Genomic DNA, 20,801 nt, shown 5'->3' on the forward strand with positions numbered 1-20,801 from the left:
CAGTTTATTATTAAGTGATTAGCAAATAGTACCAATGTTGGGTCCTGCCGGACAAGCCTTAACACTACGCGATTTATCAAGGGGGTCCCCATAACAACCCCGAACGTGTTAGGAGCGATCAATATGGAATCAAACACCGGTAACCGGTAACTAAGGCGGCAATAACGGAACAAGACACCCGGCAAAAGGCTAGGCCTCCCGTCATTTACCAAATATATAGGTACATTAAATAAATAACAGAAATTAATATAATGATATCAAGCTCATGGCAACTCATGAGTTATAAACACCTGCAACTAACAATGCTAACATTAGTAGCTGAGCAAGCCTACCTAGCCATGCAAATTTGCTAGGAAAGAGTAAGGTGTTTGGGCTCATGGCATATGAAGAGGCTATATATCTTCAGTGGTAGGCAGCGAGCAATATGACGTGGAATCGAAACTAACATAACAAGTCTAGATATGGGATCAAGGTCATGTCATCTTGCCTGTGATATCCTCAGCTTGGAATGGTTCTGGATCGTCCTGCACGTACTCTCCTGACTCCACGTAATCGGTCTCCGCTCCCGGTGCTACCCAACACAAGAATGGCAGCCAATGAACAGCAGCACCAAGAAATGCACCATTCACATGATGCATGAGATGAAAGTTGAGCATGCACCACTATTTCTAACACTAGCACAAGCACGAATAACTACAACAAGTTCCGGGACAGAACTTTGCACTAAAATATTTGGACATGAATGGGAATGATATGAACAGATGCATCTCGTAAAAACGGTGCAAAACCATTTAAAGAACTTTGCAAACGGAGCTACGGATCAACGGGAATCAACGAAACCGTTATGAAGCCCTACGTGAAAGATTCATCACCACACACACAATTGGCACAAATCTGGTGTTCCCAGGTTGCCAAGACATATATGAACCCAACATGAATGAAATGGAGCAAGGTAGAACACTCCAACAACAATTAAACGCAAACTTTGAACAAAATGTCAAAACTACGCAATCTGCCAGTTTCTGCATCTTAGCTGTTTGAGAGCAACATGCAACATAGCTACAGGTCTTCAAACATGACAAATAATATATGTGGATGTTGCCAACCAAGAATACTACCAACTCCAGCAAGAATCACAGCAAAAGGAATTAAACTCTAGAAGATACAAGGCCACAAACTTTCCCAAAACCATCAGTTCTCAGGGACTTAGTGAAAATTCCTGCACCTGAGTTTCTGTTTCTGTTCTGAAGCTTTTTGACTGCAATCAAAACACAAGCTACTGGACACCAAATGACTTGAAAATTGATAGGAAGCTTCACAAACATACCAGGTTCAAAACACTAGCAGTGAACTAAGTCCAGTTTCCACCACAATGACCAGAACAACCTTATCTACAGGGGAAGAAAATGTTTTCAGCATTCCAGACTTAGTGAAATTTTCAGGGTTCAAAAATCTGGAATTTTCCAACCACATGCCCACTTTGTCTAGGCATAGTTTGCACACACAAGTTCCCAAGAGGTGTTTGACACCACTATGGTATTGAGCACAAACCCCTACAACTAGCACACCAAGACCCATGCCTTAGGGCTCCTTCTATACCATGGGAACAAGGCCCAAACTTTCAACAAAGTAAAAATGCAAATCCATAAGGTATTCTTCTAAGATGACAATACATAGGAGGGTTTCATGTGCACAATGACAAAGTGACATGGGGGTTTGAACCCCATGTTTGTGTCATACACACCAACAACTCCAACACACATGAGCCAACCCCACACACACAATATGCCCTCTCTCATATGAAACATGAGGAGGTGCACCACTTGTAAAGGTGGGGAGGTCCACACCACCCACATATCTAGCATGACACAAATCTAGTCCTACTAGAACTAGTTAGAGCATACAATAGCTACACTCCCTAAATGAATCCGACAACACCACACACTACCACTCATGAGCACATCAATGCTCTTCATGCCTTGCCATGGGTGAGGCTCTCACACACATATCTATACTAGAGCTACCACAAGCTAATGCACACACATCACAATCTACTAGCCCCACATGGTGCAAGAGCCCACTCCAAGCACAAGGGAAACACACTCACATGCACATCTTTCACAAGCACAACCACACACACTACATCACCTAGCACAACTATAACAGCAACGAGAAAAAAAAATACATAATTCCATGGCCACCTTTGGTAGGCACAAGATCAGCAATAGTAAGAAGGGTGTTTTAAAAAAATGTAGCAGAAGAAAAAAAAACAACAAGGACAGAACACAATAGCAAGAGGGGTCAGGATTTGAACCCTGAACCTCCTGATGCTCTCTACTGCACCCATCCACTCTGCTATGCCCCTGGGCTCGATAGAGAAGGACCCAAACAGAGGTTAAACTCTGTTGTGCTGCCCTACTGCAAATCAGAAAGGAAAACAAGCAAGATAAAAAGGGGGTGCAACGCATGGGATTCGAACCCTGCACCTGACGATAACACAAACACCATCTACCACTGCGCTGCTGTTACTGATGTTAACAGGAGAAGGAAAAAAGGACAAGGTAATCTACCTGCAGGAATAAATCAAAACAAGGAACAAAAGGCGCCGAGGGGGGGACTCGAACCCACGCCCTCCTACAGGCGCACCATGCTAGTTACCACTCGGCTATGACTCGTCTACTGACAGAGAAGAGAGTCTGAAACTAGGTGAGCTAACACTCCCGACTGACTGCTATGCCCTGCGAAATCTGCTGCTCACCGGTAACAGAGAAGACGCCATGGGGACTCAATACGGCTCAACACGGCGAGGGATCCAGCCTGGCCACGGCAGCTACCACGAGGGGGAGGAAGCCCCTCTGCGCAGCGCTAGCACGCACACACTCTGCACTGCAGAACAAGCCGCGCTACTGCATCCTACTAAACCGCTGCTAGGGAACAGAGAAGCACGCACCACGCCGGGAACGAGCCGGACCGCGGAGGAGGAAGGAAGGAGGAGGACGCGGCCTCACCTTGGGGGAAGATGGGGCGCCGAACAGGGAGGAGGAGCGCCGAAGGGAAGCAGGCCGTCGACGAGGAGACCCGACTGCAGAACCGAAGGAGATATGGCGGGACACCGCGGGCACGGCCTAGACGAGCTCGGGTCCGGCGATGTGGTCGGCCCTCGGGACCCCTAGTGCCGGGAATGGATCGCGGGGATCCACCCCGTGCTCCCAGGCATGACGACGGCGGCGAACGGAGGCGGGGCGCGACGCCACCGGCGACGCCTTCTGCTCTCTGTCCTGCTTCTCTCTGCTGTCTTACCTGACAGAGAAGAAGGAAGAGAGATGGGAACGAGATGGGTTTGGGAGAGGTGGCGGCGGCGGCTGAGGGGAGAAGAGGAACCCTAGGCTTCGGGCATGGACGCCAACGCGTCTTATAGGGGGACCTCGACGTGCTGCTCACGGCGCCGTCAGCTCTCTCTCTCTCACACGTTCTGACGGAAAGCAGGCAGCGAGGGGAGGAGGAGGACGCCGTGAAGAAGGAAAAGAGAGGAGAGGCCTCGCGTGGGCTCTCTCTGGAGGGAGCCGCTGGGCCAGGAGGGAGGAAAGAGGCCCAAGCTGCCCAGGAGGAAGGAAAAAAATTGGGGAGGGGATTCCTATTTAGTATTTAAACACACTCAAGAAAATAACCCACAAAATAATCTACTGAGGCAAAAATCAAAAGGAAAATCCTGCTGGACTTAAGGAATTTTTGCCCAATAGGGAAAAATAGGAATGCAATATTTGGAGAAGTTTGAAATCAATGCAAAACAGTAATTTAAGCTACTGTTTTGAATTTATTTGCACCACTAAAATCAAAGAGTCAAATCAGTAAAATTGCACCCCTTCATAAGCACATTTTATCCACCCACTAGACATTTTAGCATCATCTTTGGGAAGAAGGAATTTTTACATGGAAAAAAAAATAGGAGGGGAAAAGAGTTTAAATAGCAAGAGCTTAAAATGACTAGCACTCACTCCTACACTCACACACCATTATCACATGCATCACAAGATAGTGCAATACCACCACTTAACCCTAGCAAGATCACATGCACTCACAACACCACAACACTACTCCTATTAAACTCAAATGCAACATGATCATGGCATGCAATCATAAGTATGGCAAGGAATGATATGTAATTCATGCATGCAAGGGAAGTAAGCACTAGGGAACACACATGAATTCATGGCACAAAATGATAGCATCAAGAAATCTGACAAGGTGGCCCCACATGGAAGGTTACAAGAAGGGAAAGTTCTACACTTGGGGCACTACAAACTCTCCCACACTACAAAGAAGATCTCGACCCCGAGATCTAAGACTGAAAGAAATCGGGAAATTCGGAACGGAGGTGATCCTCGCGTTCCCACGTAGCCTCTTTATCGGAATGGTGCGACCACTGCACTTTGAGAAACTTGACAGACTTGTTACGGGTCTTGCGCTCAGTCGCCTCGAGAACCGCAACTGGATGCTCGCAATAAGAGAGGTCAGGCTGGAGATCGATATCCTGAAGATGCACGGTGCGCTCGGGGTTCTTGAAACACCTCCGAAGCTGAGAAACATGGAACACGTCATGGACATTTGCAAAGGTTGACGGAAGCTCGAGCTGGTACGCGAGGTCACCCCTCTTGCCAACCACTCTGAACGGACCAACGAAACGAGGCGCAAGCTTGCCTTTGATGCCAAAACGCTGCATACCCTTCATAGGCGAAACCTTGAGATAGACAAAATCATCAAGCTCATACGACATGTCACGGTGCTTGCTATCATAATAGCTCTTCTGACGGGACTGAGCTGCTCTGAGGTTGTCGCGAATGATCCGACACATCTCCTCAGCTTCTTCTATCATATCATTGCCAAGGATCTGACGCTCGCCTGTCTGGGACCAGTTGAGCGGAGTACGGCACTTCCTTCCATAGAGGATCTCGAACGGAGCCTTGCCAGAACTAGCTTGATAACTGTTGTTATATGAGAACTCCGCGAAAGGCAGACAATCCTCCCACTTCATGCCAAAGGAGATAACACAGGCTCTCAGCATGTCCTCAAGAACTTGATTCACCCTCTCAACTTGACCACTAGTCTGAGGATGGAACGCTGTGCTGAAGCGGATCTTCGTGCCCATAGCAGACTGAAACGAGTCCCAGAACTTGGAAGTGAAGATACTCCCGCGATCTGATGAGATCATCATGGGTACACCGTGCAACGAGACAATCCTCGAGGTGTACAACTCTGCCTGCTGAGCTGCTGAAATGGACTCCTTGACTGGAAGGAAATGCGCCACTTTACTCAATTTGTCGATGACGACGAAGATAGCGTCATTGCCCTTCTTGGACTTCGGAAACCCTGTGACGAAGTCCATCTCAATGTGATCGAACTTCCACTCGGGAATCGGCAACGGCTGCAAGAGGCCCGCTGGTCTTTGATGTTCTGCTTTCACCCTTCGACATACATCACACTCATTGACGAATTGAGCAATTTCACGCTTCATACGGGTCCACCAGAACGACTGCTTCAAGTCATGGTACATCTTGGAACTTCCCGGATGAATAGAAAGCACAGAATTGTGAGCTTCTTCCATGATCACCTTCCTGAGATCACCTTTCGGGACGACAAGGCGGTCCTCGAAAAACAAAGTGTCTCTGGCATCCACAGTGAAACACTTATACTTGGGAAGGCTCTTTCCCACACCAATCTTGACCTTCTTCACCATAGTATCAAGTAGCTGAGCTGCTCTGACCTGATCTTCCAAGGTAGGAGAGATCTGAAGGTTCGCCAGAAAACCCTGAGGAACCAGCTGAACATTGAGCTTCCTGAAAGACTCAGAAAGACCCGGCTGGAGAGGTTGCAGAATCAGACTGTTGCAATATGCTTTCCTGCTCAATGCATCTGCCACAACATTTGCCTTGCCTGGCGTGTACTCAACACTCGGATTAAAATCCTGGAGCATTTCCACCCAACGTGTTTGTCGAAGATTCAAGTTAGGCTGAGTGAAGATATACTTGAGGCTCTTGTGATCGGTGAACACTTCAACCTTACGTTCCAACAAGAGATGTCTCCAAGTCATCAAGGCGTGCACCACAGCTGCTAGCTCGAGATCGTGCACAGGATAGTTCTTCTCCGCAGGCTTCAGCTGCCTGGAGGTATAAGCAACCACCTTCCTATCTTGCATCAAGACTGCACCAAAACCCTGAAGAGAAGCATCGCAAAAGACCTGGTACGGCTTGGAATCATCCGGAGGAGCCAATACCGGAGTGGAGGTAAGCTTCTCTTTGAGTGTATCAAAAGCCAGTTGACACTCTGGAGACCACACATACTTGACACCCTTCTGAAGAAGACTAGAGAGCGGCTTGGCGATTTTGGAGAAGTTCTCAACGAATCTTCTGCAATATCCGGCAAGACCGAGAAAGCTTCGAAGCTGCTTCACATTCTGCGGAGGTTCCCATTCAACAATGGCCTGAACCTTGGACGGATCAACCTTAATGCCCTCGGCAGAGATAATATGCCCAAGATACACCACTTCTTTCAGCCAGAACTCACACTTGGAAAACTTGGCATAAAGCTTGTATTCTCTCAGTTTATCAAGCACCAACCTGAGATGTTTCTCATGTTCTTCCTCATCCTCAGAAAAGACCAGAATGTCATCGAGATAAAGCAAGACAAACTCATTCTTGAATGGCGAGAAGATATAGTTCATCAATCGGCAAAAAGTCGGAGGAGCATTAGCCAGACCAAAAGACATGACCGTATACTCATATGAGCCAAAACTGGTCCTGAATGCCGTCTTCGGAATGTCTTCCTCACGAATGCGAATCTGATGATAGCCCATCCTGAGATCAAGCTCGGAGAATACCTTAGCACCTTTCAACTGCTCGAACAACTCATTTATGTTCGGAAGTGGGTATTTGTTCTTGATTGTCTTCTTGTTCAATGGGCGGTAATCGACACACAGTCGTTCCGTGCCATCTTTCTTCTTGACAAACAGAACACCACATCCCCACGGAGACGAGCTTGGTCTGATCAAACCCAAACGCTCCTGCTCATCGAGTTGTCTCTTGAGTTCCTTCAACTCTTCTGGACCCAGCTTGTACGGCCGCTTGCACACTGGCTCTGTGCCTGGCTCAAGCTCAATGACGAACTCCACTTCACGGTGCGGAGGCATCCCTGGCAACTCTTCAGGAAACACGTCCTGATATTCGCAGACTACCGGAACTTGCTCAATGGGATTGATCTCACCCTTTTCATTCAAGGAGAACAAGCGGACTGTGTCATCGTGCGCCGCGAATATAATCACATCTTCCGAAGAGTGGGTCAGCTTCACTTCTTTAGCTTCACAATCAATTGATGCCTTATTCATGGCCAACCAGTCCATACCAAGGATCAAATCAATGTCGGACTTGCCCAAGACAATAGGAGACGCCAGGAAAGCATAATTGTCCATCTTGATAGAAACATCCGGAACCCTCATAAACGAACTCATGCGCATGCCCGGAGAAACCACACGGAAGGGACTATCCAAATGAATTGCAGGAATATCATGCTTAGCTAAGAAAGGCTTGGAGATGAAGCAATGCGAAGCACCAGAATCAAACAAGACTTTAGCAGGAAAATCATTGACTAGGAGATTACCCATGATCACATCCGAAGAATTCTCTGCCTCAGCTGCATTCACCATGTTGACTCGAGCTGATCTGGGGTTGAACTTCACAAGAGCGTTGCTAGGAGGTTTGCCTGGAGGAGGAGGCGGTAGACGGAGCTGAGATGTGCATTTGTTGGCATAGTGACCCTTCTGCCCACATTTGTGACAAGTGACCTCTGCTGGCTGCCGGAACTGAATCTGAGGAGGCCCTTGCTTCTGCTGCTGATACCTCTGCTGGAATCCGGGGTTGGGTGGGCGGGAAGAACCACGTCCACCTGAGTGCTTCGGCTGCTGAGAGTGCCGAGGAGGAGGAGGAGGAGAAACCCAAAACCTCTGTTGCTTCTGAACCACCTGAGTCGAAGAAGAGCTGGAATCTCTGAAACGTTTCTTGGAGTTCTCCACCCTGAGCAAGGCTGCCTCTGCTCTGAGAGCTAAGTTATAGAATTTGTCAAACTCCTCAGGATCGTGCAAAGCGAGTGCTAACTGCAAATCCTCCTTCAAGCCACCCCTGAACTGGTATATCTTGCTCTTCTGATCCGGAACATCCTGCAATGCGTAACGGGCCAGCTCGTGGAACTCAACATTGTACTTGTACACAGAATTGCTGCCCTGCTTCAAGCGCCTGAACTTCTCACGTATCTCCTCAACAAAACTGGAAGGAATGTAGTGGGACCTGAAGTCACGACAGAACTCGTCCCAAGACATCACCCTGCCACCTCTGGAGTCCTTAAGCTGCTGCCACCAAATAGAAGCCTGCCCCTTCAACTGGAATGTTGCAAACTTGACACAATCCTCTGGACGAACATTGCTACACTCAAAATGCTTGTTCATATCACGGATCCAATCTTCCGCATCAAACGGCTGGTCGCAAGAAGTGAACGTCCTGGGCTGGTTTGACAGGAACTGACTCAGACTAGCGAAGTGATTGCCACCTTGCTGGAAATTGCCTTGCTGATGATTGGCTCTCTCCTGGATCAACTGTAACAGCATCTGAGTATTTGCATTGGTAGCTGCCATCATCGCCTGCCAGGCCTCTGCAGGAGGAGGCGGCGGCGGTGGCGGAGGAGGAGGTGGAGGAGGCATATCCTCACGCGCTGGGGTCTGACGAGTCGGTGGAGCCATCCTGAAGACGGACAGCATATTAGTCCACAGAATATTTGAAGATAAGCTGAATCAAAAGACAGAATATCTGAATAGAACTTAGCATTGCACTCGAACAACATAGCAAGAGTGCATTCTCAAAGTAACAGACGACAAAATTCCGATAAGGCCACAACGAACAAGTGTGAGCTAGAACTGCTCGGAACAAACATATGATCGAGATTTCCCAAACCTCAATCAAGCGTCTGTAGGAAGATAGCCCTATAAGATACTACCAGATATCCCACCTATGAATTCCCGAAAAACTGGTCATGCAATCAGGCACACGGATACAAGGAGTATTTCACACAACTCCTAATCTAAACCATCACCTGTATCACATCCTTCAACACACAACCAGCATCTCGGACCTTCGTCTACAACAGATCCTCGTGATCACAACGGTACAAAGTGTGGTAGTACCCCCGAACAATCTACACCAGTACTGGGGACGTCGAGGTTATCTCACCACTACCCGTATTGAAGCAATAACGAACACCCTCCGTTCTTAGGTACTCAGAAATCTGAATGATGGCGATGTGCGCGATAATCCCTAGAGCTCAACTCCCCTGATACTTAGAGCAGATAGGAGGTACCAGGACACGATTCCGTCACATCGAAATCATATAGATTTCGCAAACACCCGCGTGATCCTAAAAAAAATTTGAGCGGGAAAAGGAGTAGAGTTAAAGATTTCCTAAGACGGAAGCCTCACCAGAGCAAAGAAGAGGAGAAAAATGAAACCTACTCTCCGATATAACTAAGACTCAAAACATCTACTAGACTCGACTCGGCCAAATACGATCACACAAAGGCTCCTATGGTCGTAAGGCTCTGATACCAACTTGAAACGACCAAGATGCGGTCCTTTCCGATCTGGGGGTCGAGGCCCCCGAATAGGAAAGAAGCGCATCTAAGTGTTTTGCAAGCAAGTAAACATAGCACATAATAGTAAATAAAGTAGACAATCTCGGTTCAACTGTCTTCTTATTAATGATACAGAGTACAACGCAGATACAATCAATGTAGTTCCGGTACGGACTACAAAACAAGGAAAATGCTATGCTACCCGCTGCAGGCCCACGATCACGACCACGGCTCAGTCCTCTGGATAGTTCACGTAAAGGCGATCTGTCTCCTCGTCGTACTGCCACGCCAGCTGGGCGCCATCGGGATCATCTGCCTCTGGGGTACCTGTACCTGCTGGGAGTTTCGGAGGAATCCGTGAGTCACGGGGACTCAGCAATCTAAGACCTTGGTGCCAGACCTAGTCATGTTATTGGGTAAGGAAGGGATGAAGTGTTTCCGGCTGCTGCATCCTAAGATTGAATAAGTGGCTAGCCTACGCAAAGGGAAAAATGACAATGGTATATGCTAACGATCGAGAACACTTGATCAGAAAGTGATCCTGAACACCTACCTACGTCATACATAACCCCTCCGTGTTCCCGATCGAAGAGAGATCTTCGAAGGGACAGTCACGGTTACGCACTCAGTTGGCATGTTTATTAGTTTATGTTCAAGTTCTCTAATACCGGATGTTAACAAATATTCCAAGTTGCCACATAACCGCGGGCACGGCTTTCCGAAAAGATTAAACCCTGCAGGGGTGCTCCAACTAGTCCATCACAAACGAACACAGGCCGCAAAGGCATCCTCTATCACGAATCTCGTGATCTCGTCGGATTCCTTACAGGAAAAACTCAACTCTGGGGGAAACCAAAGCTTCACCGGGATTCCGTGCGCAAGATACACCGCTAAGTCAAGACAAGACTAGCAGGACCTCCCGACGTGTCGACGACCCTGATAAGAGCCGCGTATCTCAGTCTCAGGACACGCCGGATGAGCGATGGTTACCACGCCAAAACTCCGAGTTGCCCCGGGGAGCGTAATAAGCTGCTCTGGTTTGGACCAACACTCATGAGGAGCACTGGCCCGGGTTGTTGATTAAGAAACCTCGGGGTAGCTATTCCCTATGCAGTTTATTATTAAGTGATTAGCAAATAGTACCAATGTTGGGTCCTGCCGGACAAGCCTTAACACTACGCGATTTATCAAGGGGGTCCCCATAACAACCCCGAACGTGTTAGGAGCGATCAATATGGAATCAAACACCGGTAACCGGTAACTAAGGAGGCAATAACGGAACAAGACACCCGGCAAAAGGCTAGGCCTCCCGTCATTTACCAAATATATAGGTACATTAAATAAATAACAGAAATTAATATAATGATATCAAGCTCATGGCAACTCATGAGTTATAAACACCTGCAACTAACAATGCTAACATTAGTAGCTGAGCAAGCCTACCTAGCCATGCAAATTTGCTAGGAAAGAGTAAGGTGTTTGGGCTCATGGCATATGAAGAGGCTATATATCTTCAGTGGTAGGCAGCGAGCAATATGACGTGGAATCGAAACTAACATAACAAGTCTAGATATGGGATCAAGGTCATGTCATCTTGCCTGTGATATCCTCAGCTTGGAATGGTTCTGGATCGTCCTGCACGTACTCTCCTGACTCCACGTAATCGGTCTCCGCTCCCGGTGCTACCCAACACAAGAATGGCAGCCAATGAACAGAAGCACCAAGAAATGCAACATTCACATGATGCATGAGATGAAAGTTGAGCATGCACCACTATTTCTAACACTAGCACAAGCACGAATAACTACAACAAGTTCCTGGACAGAAATTTGCACTAAAATATTTGGACATGCATGGGAATGATATGAACAGATGCATCTCGTAAAAACGGTGCAAAACCATTTAAAGAACTTTGCAAACGGAGCTACGGATCAACGGGAATCAACGAAACCGTTATGAAGCCCTACGTGAAAGATTCATCACCACACACACAATTGGCACAAATCTGGTGTTCCCAGGTTGCCAAGACATATATGAACCCAACATGAATGAAATGGAGCAAGGTAGAACACTCCAACAACAATTAAATGCAAACTTTGAACAAAATGTCAAAACTACGCAATCTGCCAGTTTCTGCATCTTAGCTGTTTGAGAGCAACATGCAACATAGCTACAGGTCTTCAAACATGACAAATAATATATGTGGATGTTGCCAACCAAGAATACTACCAACTCCAGCAAGAATCACAGCAAAAGGAATTAAACTCTAGAAGATACAAGGCCACAAACTTTCCCAAAACCATCAGTTCTCAGGGACTTAGTGAAAATTCCTGCACCTGAGTTTCTGTTTCTGTTCTGAAGCTTTTTGACAGCAATCAAAACACAAGCTACTGGACACCAAATGACTTGAAAATTGATAGGAAGCTTCACAAACATACCAGGTTCAAAACACTAGCAGTGAACTAAGTCCAGTTTCCACCACAATGACCAGAACAACCTTATCTACAGGGGAAGAAAATGTTTTCAGCATTCCAGACTTAGTGAAATTTTCAGGGTTCAAAAATCTGGAATTTTCCAACCACATGCCCACTTTGTCTAGGCATAGTTTGCACACACAAGTTCCCAAGAGGTGTTTGACACCACTATGGTATTGAGCACAAACCCCTACAACTAGCACACCAAGACCCATGCCTTAGGGCTCCTTCTATACCATGGGAACAAGGCCCAAACTTTCAACAAAGTAAAAATGCAAATCCATAAGGTATTCTTCTAAGATGACAATACATAGGAGGGTTTCATGTGCACAATGACAAAGTGACATGGGGGTTTGAACCCCATGTTTGTGTCATACACACCAACAACTCCAACACACATGAGCCAACCCCACACACACAATATGCCCTCTCTCATATGAAACATGAGGAGGTGCACCACTTGTAAAGGTGGGGAGGTCCACACCACCCACATATCTAGCATGACACAAATCTAGTCCTACTAGAACTAGTTAGAGCATACAATAGCTACACTCCCTAAATGAATCCGACAACACCACACACTACCACTCATGAGCACATCAATGCTCTTCATGCCTTGCCATGGGTGAGGCTCTCACACACATATCTATACTAGAGCTACCACAAGCTAATGCACACACATCACAATCTACTAGCCCCACATGGTGCAAGAGCCCACTCCAAGCACAAGGGAAACACACTCACATGCACATCTTTCACAAGCACAACCACACACACTACATCACCTAGCACAACTATAACAGCAACGAGAAAAAAAAATACATAATTCCATGGCCACCTTTGGTAGGCACAAGATCAGCAATAGTAAGAAGGGTGTTTTAAAAAAATGTAGCAGAAGAAAAAAAAACAACAAGGACAGAACACAATAGCAAGAGGGGTCAGGATTTGAACCCTGAACCTCCTGATGCTCTCTACTGCACCCATCCACTCTGCTATGCCCCTGGGCTCGATAGAGAAGGACCCAAACAGAGGTTAAACTCTGTTGTGCTGCCCTACTGCAAATCAGAAAGGAAAACAAGCAAGATAAAAAGGGGGTGCAACGCATGGGATTCGAACCCTGCACCTGACGATAACACAAACACCATCTACCACTGCGCTGCTGTTACTGATGTTAACAGGAGAAGGAAAAAAGGACAAGGTAATCTACCTGCAGGAATAAATCAAAACAAGGAACAAAAGGCGCCGAGGGGGGGACTCGAACCCACGCCCTCCTACAGGCGCACCATGCTAGTTACCACTCGGCTATGACTCGTCTACTGACAGAGAAGAGAGTCTGAAACTGGGTGAGCTAACACTCCCGACTGACTGCTATGCCCTGCGAAATCTGCTGCTCACCGGTAACAGAGAAGACGCCATGGGGACTCAATACGGCTCAACACGGCGAGGGATCCAGCCTGGCCACGGCAGCTACCACGAGGGGGAGGAAGCCCCTCTGCGCAGCGCTGGCACGCACACACTCTGCACTGCAGAACAAGCCGCGCTACTGCATCCTACTAAACCGTTGCTAGGGAACAGAGAAGCACGCGCCACGCCGGGAACGAGCCGGACCGTGGAGGAGGAAGGAAGGAGGAGGACGCGGCCTCACCTTGGGGGAAGATGGGGCGCCGAACGGGGAGGAGGAGCGCCGAAGGGAAGCAGGCCGTCGACGAGGAGACCCGACTGCAGAACCGAAGGAGATATGGCGGGACACCGCGGGCACGGCCTAGACGAGCTCGGGTCCGGCGATGTGGTCGGCCCCCGGGACCCCTAGCGCCGGGAATGGATCGCGGGGATCCACCCCGTGCTCCCAGGCATGACGACGGCGGCGAACGGAGGCGGGGCGCGACGCCACCGGCGACGCCTTCTGCTCTCTGTCCTGCTTCTCTCTGCTGTCTTACCTGACAGAGAAGAAGGAAGAGAGATGGGAACGAGATGGGTTTGGGAGAGGTGGCGGCGGCGGCTGAGGGGAGAAGAGGAACCCTAGGCTTCGGGCACGGACGCCAACGCGTCTTATAGGGGGACCTCGACGTGCTGCTCACGGCGCCGTCAGCTCTCTCTCTCTCACACGTTCTGACGGAAAGCAGGCAGCGAGGGGAGGAGGAGGACGCCGTGAAGAAGGAAAAGAGAGGAGAGGCCTCGCGTGGGCTCTCTCTGGAGGGAGCCGCTGGGCCAGGAGGGAGGAAAGAGGCCCAAGCTGCCCAGGAGGAAGGAAAAAAAATTGGGGAGGGGATTCCTATTTAGTATTTAAACACACTCAAGAAAATAACCCACAAAATAATCTACTGAGGCAAAAATCAAAAGGAAAATCCTGCTGGACTTAAGGAATTTTTGCCCAATAGGGAAAAATAGGAATGCAATATTTGGAGAAGTTTGAAATCAATGCAAAACAGTAATTTAAGCTACTGTTTTGAATTTATTTGCACCACTAAAATCAAAGAGTCAAATCAGTAAAATTGCACCCCTTCATAAGCACATTTTATCCACCCACTAGACATTTTAGCATCATCTTTGGGAAGAAGGAATTTTTACATGGAAAAAAAATAGGAGGGTAAAAGAGTTTAAATAGCAAGAGCTTAAAATGACTAGCACTCACTCCTACACTCACACACCATTATCACATGCATCACAAGATAGTGCAATACCACCACTTAACCCTAGCAAGATCACATGCACTCACAACACCACAACACTACTCCTATTAAACTCAAATGCAACATGATCATGGCATGCAATCATAAGTATGGCAAGGAATGATATGTAATTCATGCATGCAAGGGAAGTAAGCACTAGGGAACACACATGAATTCATGGCACAAAATGATAGCATCAAGAAATCTGACAAGGTGGCCCCACATGGAAGGTTACAAGAAGGGAAAGTTCTACACTTGGGGCACTACAGGGGGCGATGATTAACTCCTACCAACCTCCTCCCTAGGGGATGCAAGTAGTACTTTGCTTCGATAGAGCTAATAAAATCTTGTCATAAGTATGTCAGTTCTTTATGACTAATGTGAATCCATGGATGTACACAATCTCACCACCTCATATTTTCTAGACTCTTCGGTGTCGTGCATTGCCCATTCCCACCTCGGGGATTGGTGGGAACTTTGCTGGTGCATCCAACCCCCGCAACATGATATGCTCTGTAGCACATAAGCCACCTTATATATTCCTCAAAACATCCACCATACCTACCTATCATGCCATTTCCATAGCCATTCCAACATTTCTTATCATGCAACTTCCACCGTCACATCATATGACTACTACACTCGCTGTCATATTGCTTTGCATGATCATGTAGCTCACATGGTATTTGTGGCAAAGTCACCGCTCATCATTATCATACATGTTACTATAGATCATTTCCCATCCTTGTACACTGCCAGAGGCATTCCTATAGAGTCATATTGTTTAGTAGTTTTTCATATCGAGTTGTAAGCAAATAGAAGTGTGATGCTATTCATTATTAGGGCACCGCCTCAGTGAGGACATGATGATAGAGACCATGATTCCCCCACAAGTCGGGATGAGACTATGGACAAAAAATAAATAAATAAAGAGAGAAAATAATTAATAAAAAAATGAAAAAATGAAAATAAATGAGAGAAGGGACAATGTTACTACCTCTTTTTCACACTTGTGCTTCAAAGAAGCACCATGTTTTTCATATAGAGAGTCTCATGTTTTGTCAATTCCATATGCTAGTGAGAATTTTTTATTATAGAACTTGGCTTGTATATTCCAATGATGAGTTTTCTCAAATGCCAGAAGTCTTCATGAGCAAGCAAGTTGGATGCACACCCACTTAGCTGCAGTCGAGCTTTCATACACTTATATCTCTAGTGCATCCGTTGCATGACAATCCCTACTCCTCGAATTGGTATCTATTGATGTGCATGTGCATAGCCCGTTGATACGCCTAGTCAATGCGAGACTTTCTTCTCCACTTTTACCATTTTGAAACTACCACCATATTATATTCCACCCATATGCTATATCCATGGTCCACAGTCATATATTTAGTGAGTAGTAAAAAACTTAAGCGCGTTAAAAAGTACGATCCAATTGCCTGGCTTAACACACTCGTGCTTAACATTTGTATTTATGTGGAGAAGACAAAGCCATGCCATGCTAATATGGGAAAATGAATGGGGTAAACATTCTTTAAGGACCGTATATTTTAAACATGGATGATTATATTACTTATGTTAACGGATATTAGTATGTTTATGTTTGTTAATTCATCATTTCTAAATGATCATACATGCACAAGATTATATGTTGGGTAGCATGTGACATCAAAATTTCCGTTTTTATCATTTACCTACTCAAGGACGAGTAGGAATTAAGCTTGGGGATGTTAATACGTTTCCAACGTATATTTTTTTATTCCATGCTATAATATTATCATCATAGGATACTTTTGGGGCATTTATTTGTTCATTCATATTACTTTTGGGCACTAACCTATTAACCCAGTGCCCATTGCCAGTTGTTGTTTCCTACATGTTTTTGGCTTTTTAGGTTTACAGTACCAAACGGAGTTCAAATACCATGAAACTTTCTGATGATTTTTCCTGGACCAAAAAAAGACCTGTAACCTTGGGGAGAAGCCCCGGGGCGCCTAGGGGGGTGGTCGCGTCCTAATTTATTGTGTCACTGATGACCCACAAGTGTAGGGGCCCACTCCCCACAGTTCAACAGGCCTCCCAAACCCCTCTTCTCCTATATGGTGTGTTTTACCCTATAAAAAATCATAATAAGTCTATCAGGACGAAGCGCCTCCGTCTCGAGGCGGAAACCTGGGCAGAGGCCCTTTTGCACTCCGACAATCAGATTTTGTCGAGGAAATTCTTCTCCGAGAGGGGGCGATCGAAGCCATCGTGATCACCAACGCTTCCTCCTTCGTGGTAGGACCAATCTTCATCAATATATTCACTAGCAACATCTCAGCTCCAATCCTAGTTCATCTCTTGTATTCAATCTTTGGCCCAAAACCTCGGATTGGTACATGTGGGTTACTAGTTGTGTTGATTATGTAGTTGATGCTTGTTGGAATACTTGGTGGAAGATATTATGTTCATATCCCTAATAATTATGATTATACCTCTAATCTGTAACATGTTGATGAGGTGTGAGTAGTTACTATTGTTCATGAGGACATGGGAGAAGCCTTGTTATAAGTAATCTTGTGAAGTTGGTTTTCGCTCGATATTTTGATGATATGTATGTTGTTACTTCTCTTAGTGGTGTCATGTGGACGTAGACTACATGACACTTAACCATGTTATGGGCCTAAGGTAAATCATTGTGGAGAAAAAAGTAGATGATGGGTTCCTAGAGTAACATAAGCTTAAACCCCAGTTTATGTGTTGCTTCATAAGGGGCCGATTTGGATCCACATGTTTCATGCTATGGTTAGATTTATCTCAATTCTTCTTCATAGTTGTAAATGCTTGCGGGAGAGTGTAATAATAAGTAGGTTGTTAGTTCAAGTAAGAATAACACATTAGCACCGGTCCACCCACATATCAAATTATCAAAGTAGCGAACGTGAATCAACTCAACATGATGAACATGACTAGACAGAAATTCCCATGTGTCCTCGGGAGCGCTTGCTTAATATAAGAGTACTTTAAGGCATGTACTTTGCTATAAAAAGGATTTGGCTACCTTGGTTCACCTTTGTTACTATTTTCACTTGTTACTTGTTATGAATTATCTTGCTACAAAACTATCTAGTATTGTTACTCACATCACTTGCAGAGAATACCTTGCTGAAAACTGCTTGTCATTTCCTTTTGCTCCTTGTTGGGTTCGACACTCTTACTTACCAACAGGATTACGATTGATCCCCTATACTTGTAGCTCATCATGAATATTTTCTAGCGCCGTTGTCGGGGAGTGAAACGCCTTTGGTAAGGAAACATTTTCTGCATGTGCTGAAATTTACTGTAGCTTGTCACTATGAATGGTCACCCTTTGACTGGCTTGTTCGGGGCATCTTTGCCTTGAATGGAAGTTGAAGAAGTTGTTTCTCAACCTACTGAGCCTACTGAAAATATTTATTATGAGATTTCTTCGGGTATGGAAGAGAAACTGCTAGCTAATCCTTATGATGGTTCAACTCATCCTCATTACCATTTGATATATGCTGATGAGATTTGTGGATTGTTTAAACTTTCAGGTCTACCCGGAGAAAAAGTTAAGAAGAAAGTTTTCCCTTTATCTTTGGAGGTAAAATCATTAAGGTGGTACATGCTATTGTATGATATTGGATCACGGGACTGGAATCGCTTGAAGCTGGAATTTCGTCCGAAGATTTATCCTGTGCTGTCGGGACCCCGATCCTAAGTCATAGGAACCCAGCCTGTAACACATCACATCACTTTGCGGCCTCAAGCACGGTAAACCCCACGTCTTCCACCTTACCTTGGCCGGGACCATTTGCGTCTTTTGGCTCACGTATATGAATGTGTCGCTAGCATTCAAACGACAAAGAACCCGGGTCGACATGACTAGTTATATACCCAAGTGATACATCCGTACAGGGACAGGCATACATAACCCAGCAAAGCAGGTGTTGGTCATCAGCGTGTGTAGACGAGTCGTAGCGAGCTACAAGGACTCCATTACACCGCGTGACATTTCCCCGACGGGACAAACACATCAGCAAAGAAGGATACATGTCGGTCAATCAATGTGTCCGGAGCAGTAGCACGCTACCAAACCTCAGTGCAAGCACAAAGAGGCATTTCCCCTAAAGAGTAGTACTAAAGGAACACAACTAGGTGTCGAATCCCACACATATAATGCATTTCATAACATACATACAGTATGCACAATATGTGTAGATACAACATGGCATCACAACATAACTCTATGACTCAAGATTTTATTAAAGACACATAAGAGTCAACATATTATGATATGACAAACAGGGGTCTAGTGACCCGACACTCAAGTCATACAAACATCAAGCGGAAGCATAACATGTCTGGGTACAGACATCTACTAAAAGTGGTTGGAAGAGCCTGAAAACTACAACGACCCTACCAAAGGAACCAGACCTCTATCTGGGATTTCCAAGCTATTCCGGTCAACATCGAACACATTCCGTTGAAACCTTTAATGGGACTTTGACTCTTGGCTAACTTTGACTCTTGGCTAACCTGTACTACGACTACAAGTTCTTTCTTTGGGGTGGGATAGCACACACGATTCCACATATTCACCAATCAATACACCACTATGGATCCACTCTCGTCTCCCTACGAGAAGGCCATCCATAACACTCACACTTATGTTGCATGTTTTAGAGTATCCATTTAAATTGTCTATGTACCACGTAATGTTTCCAAGTAGTCCATATCTGAGGACGCGGCTATTCGAACAGATTAAATCACCCTGCAGGGCTATACTTCTTCGCACATGCTCTCACCACTTAGCACCATATGCACGTCATGCATCTCGACAACCTTCAAGCGGAAGCATTGGCGTGGGTGTCGGCCACGACCGTTAACCACACAAGACCTAGTCTAGTTTTATCGCCTATTTGAGACTGAACCCGCAAGGAAGTACGGCAGAAGTTTCCTTAACGGCCCCAAAGGATGTGCGCAGGGTTCCCAAGCCCACCATTCGGGTGCCACTTGGTACACCGTGCCACTGTGTATCTACCGCAGAGTAGCCTACCCCGTCGGGCAGAGCTAAAGACTGCCGCAAACACTTTTCCTACAAACACCAGAATCAAGTTGCAACTCCTGGACAGAGATCTGGGCGATTCATAAGCCAAGAGGGTCAATTAAGTATCCCAATGTGTGGTAGTATCTTGTCTTGGATAACATACACAGAACTCAGTTCTTAAGGACGGTCCCAATGAGATAACCCACCATGTACTCCTACATGGCCTCTCATCTCTACCTTTACCAAATCGGATTCACTCCTTTACTCTCACACTGTAGGACATGAACACAACCATTCCGATTCATCGACCAGATGGATCAGACCCGACACGACTCTAAGCATAGCAGGCACAGTAAGCAAGCATGGATGAGTAAGCACAACGAGGCTCAAGAAGTTGCTACTCATGCTAAGTGGTTTCAACTATTTACTGTGGCAAAATCAGGTAGTGGGAGTGTGGCAAAATCAACTATGTAAGATCTGAACTTTTCACATGCAAACACGAGTGCTAAAAATTCCTTTTCAGTAGTAGCATAGTTTCTTTGGGCACTGTCTAGAGTTTTACTAGCATAAAGAATAACATTCAATTTCTTATCAACTCTTTGTCCTAGAACAACACCAACAACATAATCACTAGCATCACGCATAATTTTAAAAGGTAGGTTCCAATCAGGTGGTTGAACAATAGGTGCAGTTATCAAGGCCTTCTTAAGTATTTCAAATGCTTCCTCACAATCATCATAAAAAACAAATGGAATATCCTTTTGTAAGAGATTGGTAAGAGGCCTAGAAATCTTAGAGAAGTCTTTAATGAACCTTCTATAGAAACCATCATGACCAAGGAAACTTCTTATACCTTTGATGTCTGTGGGGCATCACATTTTCTCGATCGCATCAACTTTAGCCTTATCGACTTCAATACCTCTTTCAGAAATTTT

Source organism: Hordeum vulgare, chromosome 1H (genome assembly GCF_904849725.1).
Source record: "Hordeum vulgare subsp. vulgare chromosome 1H, MorexV3_pseudomolecules_assembly, whole genome shotgun sequence".
Taxonomy (NCBI): Eukaryota; Viridiplantae; Streptophyta; class Magnoliopsida; order Poales; family Poaceae; genus Hordeum; species Hordeum vulgare.